Source organism: Sorex fumeus, unplaced genomic scaffold, assembly GCF_029834395.1.
Source record: "Sorex fumeus unplaced genomic scaffold, SorFum_2.1 ptg000024l, whole genome shotgun sequence".
Taxonomy (NCBI): domain Eukaryota; kingdom Metazoa; phylum Chordata; class Mammalia; order Eulipotyphla; family Soricidae; genus Sorex; species Sorex fumeus.
The window spans coordinates 7896608-7915349 of record NW_026606081.1 but is presented as its reverse complement, the minus strand read 5'-3'; positions in this window follow the sequence as shown (position 1 = coordinate 7915349).

Here is an 18742-nt window from a genome sequence, read left to right as displayed (position 1 = left end):
TTATAACTGAGCCTCTGAATCTGGGGCATGCAGCTGGCGGGGATCACCCTCCGTGGGGTACAAACCGGAGTGATTGGCAGCATGGTAGAGATACAGGAAGGGGCAGGAGACCCAGACTCCACAGGAAGTCAAAACTTTGCAACCATTCAGAGCCAAGGAGACTGAATGAGAGCTATAGACCCCTAACACCTTCCACTGAGAGAACCGAGTCTTAGCAGAAGAAAAGGTGCTTTTTCACGGGGTGGCTTTTTTATTTTAGCCTAGCAGCAAAGTAGGCAAAAAACCCAGGCTTCTTCTCAGAGTCAGTGTCTCTGCATAGCAGTGTCAGGCACACGCCACATGCTCCCCTATTCCCACTTTCTGTCTGGAGTCTGTTTGCAATGTCTGGTATTTTTTTTTTCTGCCAGTGTGATTGGAATGCAGCAAAAAGGGGGCTTCGAACCTATGGGGAAGTACAAAAAATAAGCAATCAACAATTACATTAACTGTTAGAATAAAAAAATAGAGCAGATGTGCCACCATGAATGTTTATTTTCTATGAAGTGAGAAACTCAGTTTGTATTTTTCTAGAGACCTCTGGACATAAGATTATGAATTTGGAATTATATGATCATTCAAGAATTTGGATATCTTTTTCAAATTGTAAAGCTTCTTAAGGGCCAGCAAGTCAAGAAATTAGTGATGTGTGCAGAAAAATAGCAGACTCAGAATAGAAGTATTAATATTGGTGGTTCTCCATGAATGTATACTGTGGAGAGTTGTCTAAAAGCAGCATTTGTTTTTTCTTATTTTTTTAAGCTCTATTGGTCACACCCGGCAATGCACAAGAGTTACTCCTGGCTTTGCACTCAGGAATTAGTCCTGGCGGGCGGTGCTTGGGGGACCATATGGGATGCTGGAAATTGAACCCAGGTCAGCGTGTGTAAAGCAAACATCCTACCCGCTGTGCTATCGCTCCAGCCACCAAAGCATCATTTCTTAACTTTTTTTTTTCTGATGGCTGTCCCCTCTGTCCTGTTTCCTTCCTCTGGCACTCCTGTTCTATGGGTTGGCCTTATGTGTAGTGGCTCACTTTTAAGATTTTCAACTGTGACTCTCCAGAATATTCTGAGAAGTTCCTCTTTGAGAAATACTGGTGTAAATGGATTGCTCTAATGCGTCAACAGATATCAAAGAATGTTCTCAGTGTCTAATCCCAAGGTCTCAGCACAAGGAGACGACTTGGCCGCCCTTCTGTAACACTGAGGACTTTTGATGTGGCAATTAGGCATTGGCTCACATAACATTTTCTTAAAGTCGACTTGGTTTTATCTTGATTTTTTGCTTAGCAAACTCTTGTGTTTCAGACAGACATAACCTTTTCCTTTTGCTTCCTGACTAAGGCATCCAATGAGGTTATTTCAGCTAACTTTTGTAGATCTATCATTGTTTTAGTTTTTTTTCCCTGGCAGCCTTGTTTTTAAATATCTACATACTGCTTTCCCTGTTCAATCTATCATTTTACACTTGAAAAGGTCATGGTTCTCTCATCAAGAAACTTGGGAGAAATCCTTGGCCATGATTTATCTTATGTAACATGCCCTGATAGAGATTCTCAGGAAGTGAGGCCCAGTAGTGCCTTGTAAGGTCATTCCCCTGATGTCCGGGGCAAAATGAGTATCAGTTGTGTGTGTTTGTGTCTGAGGCATTTTCTAGGATGATTTAAAGGGAGTCTCAGAAATGATCATTTTCTCTGTGGTGACTCACGTGGCTTAGACAGGTGATGCATTGGAAAGACTTGTAGTAGGAAGTCAAACTAGCACTATTTAAACATACCCCTCTGATGCTTGATGTCAAGAAAAGCACGGCCTCAAGTACTTAATATTTTATTTTTTATATAGTTGTTTAGATCCTCTTTGGCATGTTATAAGCAGAGGTTTGTTCTTTCCCCCTTAAACTTCTTAGTGATACTAATCATTACAGACAGGAGAAATTAAAGCAAGTATAGATTATATTTAAATTAAAGTATTCAAAAGTAGTATTGGAATGGATTTGAAAGCAATAAGAGTTACAATATTCAATACTGGACTATGTCTAATTAGAAAGACTGGGTAATTTGGGGGCTGGTGGAATAGCAATAAGATGTCAAATAACTTTTTCATGCTTCAGAAGACATTTTTAAAGGAGATCAGTTTTTGTTATATGATTTCTCTGTGATAAGGAGAAAATCAGATTTTTGTAAGAAGCATTTATACAACCTATTCAACTCATTATTTTTCTACTTGATTACCTCAACCATTTAAATAATGTATATTGTATGTTTATGTTCCTTTTCAATCTCTTGTAACCTCAAATGTTATTGTCAATGAAAATAAATCATTAAAAATATGTCTTGTGTTTCTGCTATGTGTAAGATCGAATGCTGTGAATGGAACTAGGAACAAGATACAGAGTCCCATTCTCAAAGAATTTCCACTGGTAGTGAGTCTTCTGGGATTAAGTTCTTTTAGGATGGAAACATTTAACTCACAGTAGAGAAGCTTATTAAGAGATAGAAGCAAATTGCATAAAGCCAAATTCAGGTATGTGTACTGTACCTGAGAACATTTCTGCTCTGGTCTTGTGGCCTGAGTAATTGAAGAGACAGATGTGTCTTATTCCGCATGCTCTCCCTACAGTTCCCTTAGAGCAGGGAGCAGAATTGTTTGGCTCAGGACATGACCTGGTGTCTATAGTCAGGGCACAAAAAAGGGACTAGAATATAATCTGTGTCTTCTTATCAGGGTTTAAACTATCTGTCCTAATTAGCAAGTGGAGATTACTTAGAAAGATGGAAAAGAAATGGAAGAAAATCAGATGACCAGGTGGCCTGACAAGAGCCTATAACCATACGTGACCAGTGTGTTTAGATATTTGCCTGGTTCTCACTCCTCTTTAAGGTGATTGTTACTTTTTACTCTGCAAAACCAGACCTAATGTGCAGCAGTTTCTGAGTTTGGCTTTCTTAGTGAAAAAAATATCAGAATGGGTTGGCTAACAGAATCTAAATGATGCTTAGAGTTTATTATTTTCAAAATATTTTTAAGTACCCAGTTGCAGGGAGATTTCACTGAAAATATTTCAGATTAGTTTTCATTTTATAATTTGACCCTATGATGATAGAAATTAGTTTCTAATTGTTCTCAGGTAATTAAAGTTATGTTGCAGTGTGTATGGTAAAGTCTTTTATTATTTAATAATTCAAATGATTTAAATTTGATTTTGAAGTGGTGTCGGTGTCATCCTTCTTGATACATTGATAATATTCTTCAAAACAATGATTATGACTATCTTCTGAAAGAAATAGTTTGACTTTCCACTCTGATTTCTCTTTAATGATCTGGAAACTTGCATTGTAGTCTGTCCTCTATTACTTACAAACAGAAAATCTCTCAAGTTCCTAGATCTCAATTTCCCCCTTTGTAAGACGAAATGAATAGTTTAAACTCATGAAACTCTGATTTTAAGTGAGAGAACTGAGAAAAATACGACTTTTTTAAAAATGTGAAGTACCAAATAATTGTAAAGTTTGCTACTTGCTAACTCAAGACTACTTATACATACCTGTAGAATAGGATTCGCATAGAGCATGGTGCTTAGTGCAAGTTTCTCCTGTTTCCCTGTTCTTCAGTTTCCCCATCTCACATGAAAGAAAATCATTTTTTTTTTCAATAAATGGCAGAGACCTTCAGTGGCACAAAGTAAAAGACTTTACTCACATGTTACTATTCTCAGGCTCTACTTCTTAGAAATGTTCATTTTTTACTTTCAGCAGGACATAGTTCTTAGGCTGAGCAGAGTTTGATAGTTTTGTTTTGTTTCAAAGGGAAACGAGTGGAAAATCTGCAGGCTGTTAGTTTTCTAAGCTAGTTTGCTTCTTAGAGATGTGCTGAAGTTCTGCTTAAAGGGACGGAAATAACGCTACGCAGGAATATGGCCTTTCAGCAACAGACACAATTTCACAGCACACATTATTACTTCTTTTAAAAGCTGTTGCTCCCCTTGGCCTTTCTCATCTCTAGATCACTGGATGACAGCTCTGGCAGAAACAAATAGCAGGTGGGATGACATGTATTTGTGGATTTTAGGTTATAGTTTGGCTTTAACATACTGCCATGCCTCTTCTCCAGACTTGCCTTACTTTTGTAGGCTCAACACCTTTTTTTAACATAGTGATTAGATTCAAGACCTGCAATGCAGTCACGATGTAGTCACGGGTCAGCCTCCTCCTATTATCACAGCTGGGGCTGCAATCCCAGTTTGCCTGTTGCAGAACAGCGCATGTATTCATTCATTTAGGCTGTGCCATCCTGGGCAATGTCAAACACTCCTCACATTCTTTCCTGAGAAGCTGATTTCTTAGACTTCTTTGTTTTTGTTATTTCAGAGCCCATGAGGGATGTGTCGAATGTCTCCCAGATCTTTTACCCTTTAGTTTGCCCATGTTTGTCTCAGAGGTCAGTTCCAACTGGCTATGATCCTAAGAGTAAAAAAAAAAAGAAGTCAGATTAGGCAGGAACCAGGACTAGGGGTGTGATGATTGGAAATGTGGAAGGACACTTGGGCACTATAAGCTTTAGGTTTTTACTTGGACATAGCTCAAAGTAGATTGTATTCTTCATTATAACTCTGAAACTTATGCCTTAAACTGTAATGAAAGCATCTTTTAAAAAGGTTTATATCACTTAAGCCTTACAGATATAGTTGCAAGGGATTTTGATTACTGAAAACTTGTTTAGTCTAGGAAAGAGTTTATGTTTTACTGGTTAGTAGTCAAAGAGAATAATCAGGTCCATTCTAGGAACAAAAATAATGGACTTAAAATGCTTAGGTGCTTAACTGGACTTTAGAAGTCTTATAGTGTCAATATTGGCTTATGATAATGTTTTGTCAATGTGTAATTTCCCCACTTTCCCCCCTTCAATATTCAGCCATGTTTACCTCTTTCTTAGGTGGGTGGGGCTGGTAAGCTGTTTTGTTCTTGCAATGCTTAGCACAACAGTGCAGACTGATTGGTTCCATTATCAGCCCAGCAGTGCTGGGAGGTCACCAAATCACAACTAACAAAGCTGGGGGGATGGGGCAGTGATTGAACTCAGGACCTCCTGCAAGTTCCACATGTGCTCTATCACTTAAACGTTCTCTTCTGTTTTTATGTTACTTTCCTTGATGGTCAATCTTCTAAAATAATTGTATGATAAGTGAATTCGTGGTGGAGAAATTCAATATATTATGAACACAAAGATAAGGGTTAACCCTATAAAAATTTAATCTTTAAAAAGCAATTAAGTAGCACAACAATTAGACTACAAAACATTTTGCACTTCATAAATTATTGGGTGCAGTATAATTGACATCTATTTATTATCCAGCAATAGCTGGAAAATTTTTTAGGATTTCCCTCTGCCCTTTCAAATCTATTGCTGGAATTAATTTTGCTTTGATAGAGACATATTAGGTACAAGGAGTCAAGCTATTTTTTCGGTTGTAGTCAATTCAAATGTTTACTGCTATGGTGATTTCATCGCTCTGACATGATCATTCCTCTCAACTTGACTGGAACCGTCGGGGATTCAGAGCAAGGACAACATGACTTGAACAACAGCACGATCTCTTGAGAAGCTGGGTGTCATCCTTTTTCTCTATAGCATGGTATTGATTCAGTTCTATTGTGATGACTTCAGATCCTCCCATATCCAACTACTGGTGTACTGTTAAAGAACAGGATTAAAGTTATTGTCAATATCATGGCTCTTGATTATCCGCATCTACTCAATACTCTCTTCTTCCTTTTTTCCTAACTCCAATCTAGTTTCTTAGTTTTAAAATCTCAGTGTAAACAAAGATGTGTGCATACTTGAAATGATATTGCTCGAAATTCCATGAATTATTTAGAAGGGAATTTTTGTTTTTGTAGTTTATTTTTGGGCCATGCCTGGCAGTATTCAGGGCTTACTCATGGCTCTGTGCTCATGGATCATTCCTGATGAGACTCAGGACACTACATGTGGTGTGAAAATCAAACCCAGGTCAAACTCATGCAAGACAAGTGCCTTATCAGCTGTCATATCTCTTTAGAAGATCATATACATACCAAGACTAGATATTTATGAAAGAGAAATGAAAATATAACAGCTGTTTATTTCTTTGCTACATGTATGGTTTTCTCCTTATCTCTTCTTCAACAGTGCAACAGAAGGCATAATATTTAGTCTTGGTTTTGTTGGGATCGGGAGTTCCCTGGCCCTGGGAGGCGCGGAGAGACCAGATAGACACAATTCCTGCAGGAGTAAAAACGGGGTTTATTTAGACCAGCATGCTGGGGCTCCGCAGCATACCCCAAAAATGGGCAGTGGCTGAGAGCCCCGAACTTCTTCAAAGGGGATCTTATATAGGCCTTCACTGGCCGTTACAGCAAAGCCCGCGCATTTCATAGCCAATAGATTTGTAACAACATATACTTTCTTAACCAATCCATTTAAAAGTACCTCACTCCTTAGCCTATAGATTCAAAGATCAGCATTTACGTACATCGATTGTCAGCACAAGCAAGGTTATAGCTGGAATCATTAAGCCTTAGGTAATCTCCCTTGACCATCCTCGTTTTGTGTTACCCAAGTCTGCAGGGTGCTTTAGTGAGACAATACATTCCAGGAAAGAGCAATTTCCCCCAACCACCAGCATCCTGAGTTAGCCTTTACCCAAATCTGCAGGGTGCTTTACTGAGACAATACATTTCAGGGACAGTAAATACACCTGAATCTTGTAGAAAGAAGTTATGCCCTGTTCACTTTGCAAGTCCCCTCTCCCCCAGGTGCAAAGCAGCCAAGCAGTTTTACAGAAAGCAATGTTGCAAGTTAGCTAAAGTACACAAAAATTTGATGCCCTAATATGGATTCTTTCAGTTTTAAAGAAAAATTGAGTAATTTACCAGGGTTACACAAATATTAGGTACTGGAAGTCAGGAACTTATACTTGAGGCACAATACTATTTTACCCTTACCCGAGTACTCAGGAATATCAAAATATGGGGGATAATTTTTTATGTGTAAATATCTGCTACCAACAATGCTAGATTGAATATTCATTACAAATTACATTACATATCAAATTAAATTTATTTTTTGGTTTAGAGCTTTTTTTAATTAAAACTCCATTTTGATTAACTTCTTATTGATATATAATATACATAGGGAAGAACATCTCATAAAATATGCAGTAGGCTTTTACATAGATACATGATGTACACCATTAGATGACTACAACAAACATTTCCAGCTATACTGCAAAGCCCATCACTGGTTCTCCCTCCATGTAATCACTATTTGTAATTTAATAATCATCAGTTTGTTTTCCCAGGTTCTGGAAATTGTGCAAATGGGATGGGAGAATATGTCTTCTTTAGTATCTGGGATTTTCCTAAACCCATGATTATAAAACCTGTTACTTGTTATATATTGTTCTATGAAATACTAGGTAGTTCTTTCATAATCTACTGTTTGAGAATCCCATTATTTATTTGTCTATTTTCCTGTCAACAAACATGTGTGTTGATGTGAGTTTTCGATTATTATGAATTTAGCTGCCATAAATATTTTTGTCCATGTTTTCTGCTGGACATATGCATCTACTTTTCTTGTGTTCACGGCCAGGAATGAGATTCCTGTGGATTATAGTGTAGGTATGTGTTTAGCTTCAGTGTATATTGCCAGAACTTTTCCGAAGTGGTCAAACCAAGTGTGTTCTCATCAGGAATGTATGAAAGTTTCTATTGTTTCATATTTGTAGCCACTCTTGGTATTAAAAATAATTTTTATTCCTAGGTATCTTAGTGAGAGTGTGGTTGTATTATTGAGTTTTAATTTTCATTTTTCTTCTAAGTAATGAAACTGACTCCAATTTGTGTACATTGACCTTTTAAATAATAGCTTTGCTCAAATGTCTGCTAAGAGTATTTGCTCATTAAAAATTGGTCTTGTCAAGCATTTTCTCATGTGCTTTTTTGCCATTCGGATTTCTTCTTTGAGAAAGTTTCTGTTCATTTCATTGCCCCGTTTTTTGATGGGGTTGGATGTTTTCTTCTTGTGGAGTTTAACCAGTACTTTGTATATCCTTGATATCAACCCCTTGTCAGATGTGTATTCGGCGAATATACTTTCCCATTCTGTAGACTGTCTTTGTATTTTGGTCACTGTTTCTTCGGAGGTGCAGAAGCTTCTTAGTTTAAGATAGTCCCATTTATCTATCTCTGTTTTCACTTGCTCGGCCAGTGGCGTGACATCTTTGAAGATACCATTAGCTTCAATGTCATGGAGGGTTTTGCCAAATTTGTCTTCAATGTACCTTATGGTTTCTGGTCTGATGTTGAGGTCTTTAATCCATTTTGATCTTACTTTTGTACATGGTGTTAGGCAGAGTTCTAAACCCATTTTTTTGCATGTAGCTGTGCAGTGATGCTCTACATCATTAATCATCAGGGAGATGCAGATCAAAACCACAATGAGATACCATCTCACACCTCAGAGACTGGCCCACATTCAAAAGAACAAAAGCAACCAATGCTGGTGCGGATGTGGCGAGAAAGGGATACTCCTTCACTGTCGGTGGGAATGTCGACTGGTTCAGCCCTTCTGGAAAACAGTAAGGACGATTCTCCAAAAATTAGAAACTGAGCTCCCATTTGACCCAGCAATAGCACTCCTGGGAATATATCCCAGAGAGGCAAAAATGTGTAGTCGAAGTGACATCTGCACTTGTTTGTTCATTGCAGCACTCTTTACAATAGCCAGAAACTGGAAGAAATCTGAATGCCCAAGAACAGATGACTGGTTAAAGAAACTTTGGTACATCTACACAATGGAGTACTATGTAGCTGTTAGAAAAGATGAAGTCATGAAATTTACATACAAGTGGTAGAACATGGAAAGTATCATGCTAAACGAAATGAGTCAGAAAGAGAGGGATAGACATAGAAAGATTGCATTAATCTGGGGGATATAAAGTAACAAAATATGAGATTAATACCCAAGAATAGCTGAGATCAGCACCAGGAGGATTACTCCATAGCTTAGAGGCCAGCCGGGCATTCTAGGGGAAAGGGCAGCTCAGATAGAGAAGGGAGCACCAAATAAAGGGTGTTTGGAGGATCCTCCCAGGAGGGGAGATGCATGTTGAAAGTAGACTATGGACTGAACATGTTTGCCACTCAATGTCTCTTTTGCAGACCACAACACCCAAAAGGAGAGAGAAAACAAAAGGGAATGCCCTGCCACAGAGGCAGGCTGGGATGGGGGCGGTGGGGGTGGAAGGGATATTATCCATGGTGGTGGAAAGTGGGCACTGATGGAGGGATGGGTATTTGATCATTGCATAATCGAAACCCAAGCACAAAAAATTGTAAACCTACAACTGTACTTCATGGTGTTTCACTAAAAAAAAAATTGGTCTTGTCTTATTGATTAGTGATAATTATATATTTTAGACTTAAGTCATTTTTCAGGTATATGAATTATGAATATCTTCAAGATTAACTCCCCTATTTGAATATCTTGTAAAAAGAAGTTATTAATTTTTATATAATCTCTAATTAACTTTTGTGTGCCATGATATTTGTTCCTATTCTGGAAATTTTTTCCATAGGTCACAAATATTCTTTTTCTATATATTTTCCTAGAGCAGAAGTTCCCAAACTTTTTGGGTTATGGAATTTTTAATAAGGTAAAGGTAAAGGCCCTCCCGTTGATCGTCGATTTGCTCGAGCGGGTCCAGTAACGTCTCCATTGGAGTCTTTGTTGTTACTGTGTTTGGCATATTGAATACTCTCGGTAGCTTGCCGGGCTCTCCGAGAGGGGCGGAGGAATCCAACTCGGGTTGGCCATGTTGGCTGTGTGTAAGGCGAACGCCCTACCCGTAAATTTTCTGCCACCATCTCACAATTTCAATTATAAAGTATTTAAGTTCAAGCAAAGTTAGGGATTTATATTTTAAAAACATAGAACAAATTTGGGCTGGACCAATAGCACAGCGGGTAGCAAGCGCATTTGCCTTGCATGCAGCCAACCAGCGTTCGATTTCTCCATCCCTCTTGGAGAGCCTTGCAAGCTACTAAGAGTATCCTGCCCACAGGGCAGAGCCTGACAAGCTCCCCGTGGCGTATTTGATATGCCCCAAACAGTAACAAGTCTCACAATGGAGACGTTACTGGTGCCTGCTCAAAAAAATTGATGAACAACAGGAGGACAGTGCTACAGTGCTTCAGTACGGAATAAATTTGAAATAAAATCCTAATTAGTTAATAGAACAAGTTTTATTTTCTTAAAAAACAGTGACAACTAAAGAAATGTGAAACTGTTGTATTGCACAATTTCTCAAATTTTAGAATTGAATTTGACACTAATAATGCACTTGTATGGTAGCTACCACTAAGTACTTCTGAAAAGATATGCAGAAATGAACTGTTTTATTTTGCAATATAGAAGGTGTGAAATATTGTGAGTTGATAGTTTGAAGAGTCTCAATGCTTTTGGGAAGTTTGTATTGCTATTTCTTTAAATGTATGATGTCCCAAGGCATAAACAATATTATTCTAGAATTTTTAATATTAAAAATTTTTCTCTCAATATATATGTGTACTCTAATATTTGTATATAATGTGAGACTGAGTTTTTTCATATGAATATTCAGTCATTCCAACACATTATGCTATAATTCAAGTGGACTTATATAAGTCGATATTTCTGTATTTCATCCTGCTCCATTGACCTATTCTACTTACAGCAAGATGATGCAGGGTTAATTATTACAACTTTACACAATGTCTTTCGTTATGATGGAATAAACTTTTCATCCTTTGTCATTCTTATGCCCTTATTGCTCCTTTGCATTATTGATTCCTTTTGCCTATTACCTATTGCCTAACAATGCATTATAATTTGTATAACTTACAGGTACATATATGCATGCATTATTTTTAGAATTGGTTAAGGAAGGACGGAGTTCTCCTTTGGATGGTAGTTGCTTTTTCTCATTTCTTTGGCTAGTGTTGATGGGCTCTGTGACTTTAAAGAGGAAGGTATCTGCCTGTTGAGTCTTACTGGGACATCAATGATACTTTTCAAAAGCCACTTTGGAAGAAGGCTCTTTCCACTGCATTTCTATACACCCTTTCACCTTTGCATAGTTTGCCTCACTTGTTTCCTCACCCTCTTTCCCACATGTAAAGTAAGTAAAGTAAAGGCCCTCCCATTGATCATCGATTTGCTCGAGTGGGCCCAGTAACGTCTCCATTGGAGACTTTGTTGTTACTGTGTTTGGCATACGTCACGGGGAGCTTGCCAGGCTCTGCCATGCGGGCGAGATACTCTCGGTAGCTTGCCGGGCTCTCCGAGAGGGGCGGAGGAATCGAACTCGGGTCGGCCATGTTGGCTGCATGCAAGGCAAACACCCTACCGCTGTGCTATCGCTCCTAGGATCTTTATCTGAAGGGAATTTTGGAGGAGAGTACTGACTGGAAGTCTTAAAGTCAGCTACTTTGTATGCCTAAAATAGAGAAAAATAAAATATTTACAATAATTTTATTCTAACAATGCCTGCAGTTTCAAATTTATCTCTTCATCTTTATTAGGGATATATTAGTAGTTGTTGGAATTGAGCAATACTGGCCCTAAGTTTTAGAAAGTCATTGACTGAATTTGCCCTGTAAATATTTGATAATTAGTATCTGTTTTGAGACCCTTCCCAATGAAATGCAACAAGTGCTATTATTAACATTATTAAGAACTGCTCCTCTTACTCGGCTGGAGCCATAGCACAGAGGGTAGGGGGTTTGTCTTGCACACAGCCAACCGGGGTTTGATACCTCCACCCCTGTTGGAGAGCCCAGCAAGTTACCAAGAGTATCTTACTCGCACGGGAAAGCCTGGCAAGCTACCTGTGACATATTCTATATGCCAAAAACAGTAACAACAAGTCTCACAATGTGTTGTGAGACGTTACTGGTGCCAGCTCGAGCAAATCGATGAACAATGGGAGGACAGTGCTACAGTACTACAGTGCTCCTCTTATTACTGCTCTTATCACCATCACTACCAGTGCTTTCAAATTCAATGAATATTTATTTAAATTTTTTTATTAATTTACTTTTTTGACTTTTATTCCAGGCATACATTATTTTAGCACCAATCCTACCACCAGTGTTTCTTCCCTCCACCAATATCCCTAGTTCACTCCCATCCCCCGATCTGCCACCTTGGAAGCCAAATTTTTTATATTACTTAGTCCAATAAAACTTAAGGGAACGGCAAATAGCATTATTAGAAAATAAATCATTAAAAGTAAATTTGTAATGACAAACTGCTATATGTTTTTAACCTTTCTTAATATAGTAGAGGGGGCTGGAGCGATAGCACAGCGGGTAGGGCGTTCGCCTTGCATGCAGCCAACATGGCCGACCCGAGTTCGATTCCTCTGCCCCTCTTGGAGAGCCCAGCAAGCTACCGAGAGTATCTCGCCCCCACGGCAGAGCCTGGCAAGCTCCCCGTGGCGTATTCGATATGCCAAACACAGTAACAACAAAGTCTCACGATGGAGACGTTACTCGGCCCGGTCGAGAAAATCGATGAACAATGGGAGGACAGTGACAAAATAGTAGAGGACAGCCATACACACCATTTGTGAGTACCATATTCAATGCCATATGATGGGAAGTATCAATTGTGCTTTTAAAGGAACATTTTAATGTTTCTTGAAAATCTGGTGTCATAGTCTCATAGCCTTAGGGAAGGTTATGAATTCCCTAATCTCTTTCCTACCCATGAAGCTCATTATAATTCAAAACTAAATGATAATCTAGCCCGATAGAGTATTCTTGATAAAGTGTTCATTTCATTGTTATCGTACTACATTTTTCCATACTCCTTTGGCTTATATTTTCAATTTGATCTTCTGTGCATTTTATGGACTTTCCCTTGTAATTTCCTTTTATGATCTTGCTTCTTTCAATATTCTGTCTCTATCTTTGGATTTTTGTCATTTTGAGTGTATGTGTCTTAGAGTTTTCCTAATTGGGTCTATATTCTCTGGAATCTTTCAGGCTTCTTTCATCTGTATCTGTAATCTTCAGCCAGAGGAAGTTCTTATTGATGATTTCTTTAACAGCAGTTTCTTTATCACATTTGTCTTTCTGTTCTCCAGGGACTCTGTTGATTCTTACATTGTTCCTCTGGAATTCATGCCATAGTTCTCTGTTATGCTGTTCAATCCTTTACAGGCTATTTTTCTACCTCCTGCTGTTCCTTAGTAGCTTCCTCATTCTCATCTTGGAGCTCCTCCATCTTTTGCTCAGCTACTGTAATTCTGCTTTTCAGAGCTTCTACTGACTTCCTTTGAGTCACCTACCATACTCTTCATTTCTATCATTTTTGACTAGAGTATCTTTTTCATTTCTACTCTGATTTTTTTGTGCTTTGCTGACTACTTGTGTTAATTATTTCTTGTACCTCATTGAACATCTTCGTAGTGTCACTAAAGACAATGTGTGAAGATGCACTAGTTCTGTGTCTTCAGTAAGAGTATTTTTTGCTTATTGATCTCAGTGGACTTCTAAGTCCTTTCCCCATTGGTTTTCTAGTGTTTTTGCTGGCTAAAGGGAGAGTCTTTGTAGAAAACTTCTCACTCCACCCTCCCACCCCCAGTCCAGAGAAATGCTCAATAATTAAGCTGGAGGGGTCTCTGTCCTCTCTGTCTTCTCTGCCTGTCTTCATAGAATGACAGGAAGAATAACTGGGGTGGTGGAGCAGCAGGCAAGTCAGAAAGAAGCTGTGGTGTGGATCTTAATAAGGTCCACCTGGGACTCACCTGGGAGGGCGGAGCTCTGCCTAACATTGGGAATAGACTCAGTGGTAAAAACCAGAGGCAAGTCTCACCTGGGATGGTAGAGCAGTAATCGGGTCAGGCAAAATTCAAAAAATATTTTTATTCAATATGCCAAAAACAGTAACAACAAGTCTCACAATTTGTTGTGAGACATTACTGGTGCCAGCTCGAGCAAATCGAGGAACAATGGGAGGACAGTGATGGTGACAGTGACTGTACGTTCAGAACTCATTTGAATTCTGGGACTACATTTGCAAGGACAGTACAAATTTAACTTAGGAAAAAATTATGATCTAAGTAAAGTTATTTTAGTTTCAATTGAGAAAGCTAAGAGACTGTTAATATTTATATACACTATTTGATATCAAACTTTGAATGTTACTTTGTCATTTTGAATTAGGCTTCTGTCAAAAGTAAATATTTTTTTATGAGAAAAGTCAAGAGGAAGATCTTATATATCCAGAAGCAAGTGACCTATTGATGCACCAGTTGTTATGTTCTTATACAAATGAAGGTGTATTAAATCCTGAAAGTCTGAGATGATTGAATTTTAAACAAAAGTGATTTTTTTTATCTGATGCTCTAAAGTATACGATTATGAGGTCAGGACTAGACCAATTATTCACTTTAATGTTCTTGGAGTTACTTTCTTGTTTCTTTGATCTAGACAATGGAGAGATAGCATTAGAAGTAAATGAGGGAAAAGTAAACAGAATAAAACATTAAATTCACTTCATTTAGTTTGTTGACATCCAAAGTTTAGGAGAAAATTCAAAATGTATTTAAATGTATTCAAAATGTATTTAATACAATACTTTGATTGTACTAAAATTTGCAATTGTTTTGGAAAGATATTAATGTAAAAATTAAAAATTTAAAGTGAAGAAAAAATAGTTTTTTAGATGTACAGAAAAATGCAAAGTAATCAGTTTCCAAATGAATGGAGTTATTCTTTTTCTTTCTGAGAATGGTATCAACACTTGTACTAGATATTTTAGTGCTTCTTTCCAGATTTTTGGTAATTTTATTTTTTTGTATTATTGGCATTCAATTTTAATTTAGTGATTGTGGTATGGATTCACATATGTTTTATAGTTCTAGTGGAACTCAAGGGAATTTTTACCTTTGTTTAAATTTCATATAAGTTAAAACACTCTAGAAATCTTGAATCTTACTTGAACAGTAATCAGATAAAGTCTACCTCTTTGTCATTGCAAAATTGGGAAGTTTGCATTCCTATTTACCTCAGTGTATAATTAATTTAGTTTTGCTCCTTGATGAAAATCCAAGTTGTGTTTTATTTATATGATAAAGTCACAGAGGTAAATCACCAACTTCCTTTTATCACATAGAGCAGATGGCCCATATCATAGAAACTTAAAAAGGTAAGTCAAAGCCATTATTCAGATACTAAGTTGATGAAGGATTTGGAAGAAATGTGTAAATTACCACCAATACACCAATGGCAATTTATCTTTTGTTCTTAATTTAATGCCTTAAAGACAATTTCAGCCCATACAAACTTTGGTATATTGATGGAAGAATACTATACAAACTTTATCTCTTAATAAATTATATTATAAGCTAGAAATTAAATATGCTATTTGTCTTCACTGGAGACTATTTGAATCAGGATGGTTCAAAGCTATGAACATTAGAATGCTTCTCAAATGGGTGCCCTTGCTTCCCCTTTCCATTTGAAAGCACTTTAGAGTTTCACATATGGGAGGCCCTTGACATTTTTATGGAAGATTTTTCCCTTAAAGGATTAATTTAAATGATTTAGAAATGTTGTGTGGAGAGGGATCATTACTCTTAATAACTGAACAGAAGAAATTCAATTGAATATCTATTGGAAGAATTAATCAGAAGTCCAAATGCAAAATCACACTTTGATTTTACTTCCAAAATGAAAAGTAATTTCTCATCTTTTGCAGAAATACAAATTTGTGAATCTAGTTGTGAAATTAAATTCCATTTTCCCACTTAATCTATAACTTGAAATTAAAGCCCAACTCTAGATCCTTTGACTTTAGATGATGTATAAATTTAAAGTGATTTTTTCTGTTGTATATTGCAAATTGTTATCACAATAAGATAACACAACTATCATCTCACAGTCACTATTTTGAAGGGAAGTAGAAAAAAATTTTAAAACCTAATTCTTATGGACCTGGAGAGATATTATAGTGGGTAGGGTATTTACTTTGCACTTTGTTGACCTGTTTCAGTCCCCGGCATTCCGTATGGTCCTCTGTGCACTGCCAGGAGTAATTTCTGAGTTTGGAGCCAGAAGTATCCCCTGAGCATTGCTGGGTATTACCTAAATACGAAAATAAACCCAAACAAATAAAACAATAAAAGATAACCTAATCTCTTTAAGTATACATGATACTAAATAACTGACATTTTATATCAGACTTCAAGAACTTAAATTTATGTCAGTTTGTATCCTTTAACTGCATTTTCCCCTTTCCCTGTTCTATTCACAGCAACCATCAAAACACTCTGTTTCTATGAACTTGACATTTTAGAGTTCTTATTTAGGTAAGGTCATATAGGGTGAAAGACTGTCTGACTACATCATGTCGACCAAGACAATCCATGGTAACTCACAGTTCCAGAAGGCTGAATCTAAACGTTGGACATGGGACTCTCCCAGTGGATGATTCCACAATGAAATAGACCACATCATATTCAATCGACAGTTTTGCCTGACCGATGTAGCTGTTGTCCCAAAATTCCGAAAGGGATTGACCACCGTCTCCTTCGTGCAAAATTCTACTTCACAGAGAGGGGAGAAAGGGCTGCAAAGTTTAAAAAGAGAACTCCCAGAACGACCACCAACTGGGAGCTCTTTGGCACTATTGCGGCAATGTGGGGAGATGCCATTGTTGACAACATTGACGAGGAATACAATCGACTGGTTCAGCACCTCCATGATTGTGCGAGGAACGCCAAGAGAGAGATAGCCACAAAAAAAAGCCTGTCTTCGAAAACTCTTGAGCTTATTCACCAGCGTGTTTTGGTGCATGCCTCAGGTAACCGCAAGCGAACATCCGAGCTCGCAAAGCAGTGCAGAGATGTGATCAAGGAAGACCTCAAAGAGAGAAGAGCAAAAGTGCTGGTAGATGTGGCAGAAGCCGGGAAAAGTATTTGTAATGCCCGCCTGTCCTTTGCCAACTACAAGACCAAGATGACTGCCCTCCGACGTCCTGATGGATCCATCACATCCTCCAGAACGGCAATGGAGAAGATTATCCATGACTTCTACTCAAATCTCTTCGCTAGCCATGTCCACTTGCCGACATACAGGATGGATGTGTCGTTCCCAATGTTCACCCTTCCAAAATCCAACACGCCATTTCGTCAGTAAAGAAATGACCCAGCCCAGACAAGGTCAGACCTGAACACCTGAAGAACTTTCTGTCAATACTCATCAATACACTGGTTCGGCTCTTCTCACACTACCTGTCTAAATGCAAAGTTCCATCCCAATGGAAAACCAGCAAGACTGTACTACTTACTACACAAGAAGGGAGACATCCATGACATTGGCAACTATAGCCCAATCTGCTTATTGTCTGTGATCTACAAGCTGTTCATTCGAGTCATCCTGAATAAGATTGGCAGAACACTAGAGGAAGAAGGACAACCATGCGAGCAAGCCGGGTTCCGAAAAGGATTCAGCACCATCGACCATATCCACATGATAACCAAGCTCATTGAGGTTTCTCAGGAGTTCAAGATGCTGCTCTGTCTAACGTTCATTGATTTAAAGAAGGCCTTTGATTCTGTTGAGATGGAAGTGGTCATTGAAGCCCTGGCCAATCAGGGCATTCAAGCTCAATACATCAAAATCCTCCGTGACCTGTATTGCGGATTCACTACCAGGATCTCACCATTCTACAAAGAAGTAATCATTGATGTCAGGATAGGGGTTCGGCAGGGTGATACCATTTCACCGAAACTCTTCAGTGCCACCCTTGAGAACATCATCCGACAACTGGAATGGGAAGGAATGGGAGTGAAGATAGGTGATCGGCAACTACACCACCTCCGCTTTGCTGATGACATTGTTTTAATAACAACAAATATCAGCTAAGCTGTCCAAATGCTGGCTGACTTCGACCGTGAGTGTGGAAAGTTCGGTCCATAGCTGAATCTTACTAAGACAATGTTTATGAGAAACAGCCTCATTCCTGATGCCCCATTCACTCTCAACGGAATGACCATCTCCGAATGCAACAGCTATGTGTACTTAGGTCGAAAAGTCAACATAACAAATGACCTGGCACCCGAGCTACGCAGGAGGAAAAGAGCGGATGGAACGCCTTCAAGAGCATCAAAGAAATAGCTAAGAGGACGAAGAACCTCTGGCTCTGGGCACATCTCTTTGATTCCACTTTTCTTCCTGCATTAACATATGCCTCAGAGAACTGAGCCCTAGGAAAACAGGATGAGAACGCTATTCAGGTCTCCCAAAGAGGAATTGAAAGAGTTATGCTTGGAATATCACGTTTCACTCAAATGAGAGCAAGAATCCGGAGTTCCGACATCCATCGACGATCAAGAATCAGGGCCTCTGTCTCGTTTGCCAAGGTGTCAAGAATCAGATGAGCTGGTCATGTAATGAGATTAAAGACGACCGCTGGACTAGAGCTGTTACCGACTGGATTCCACGGGATGTCAAAAGACCGTGTGGCTGCCCACCTACCAGATGTTCAGACTTCTTCATCAAGATCATGAATGATTGTTTTGATGCTCTTCATGTTCCTAGAGCGAACAAACGCCACTAGCACATGACAGGGACAAATGGAGAAGTTACTGGCGCCCGCTCGAGCAAATTGAC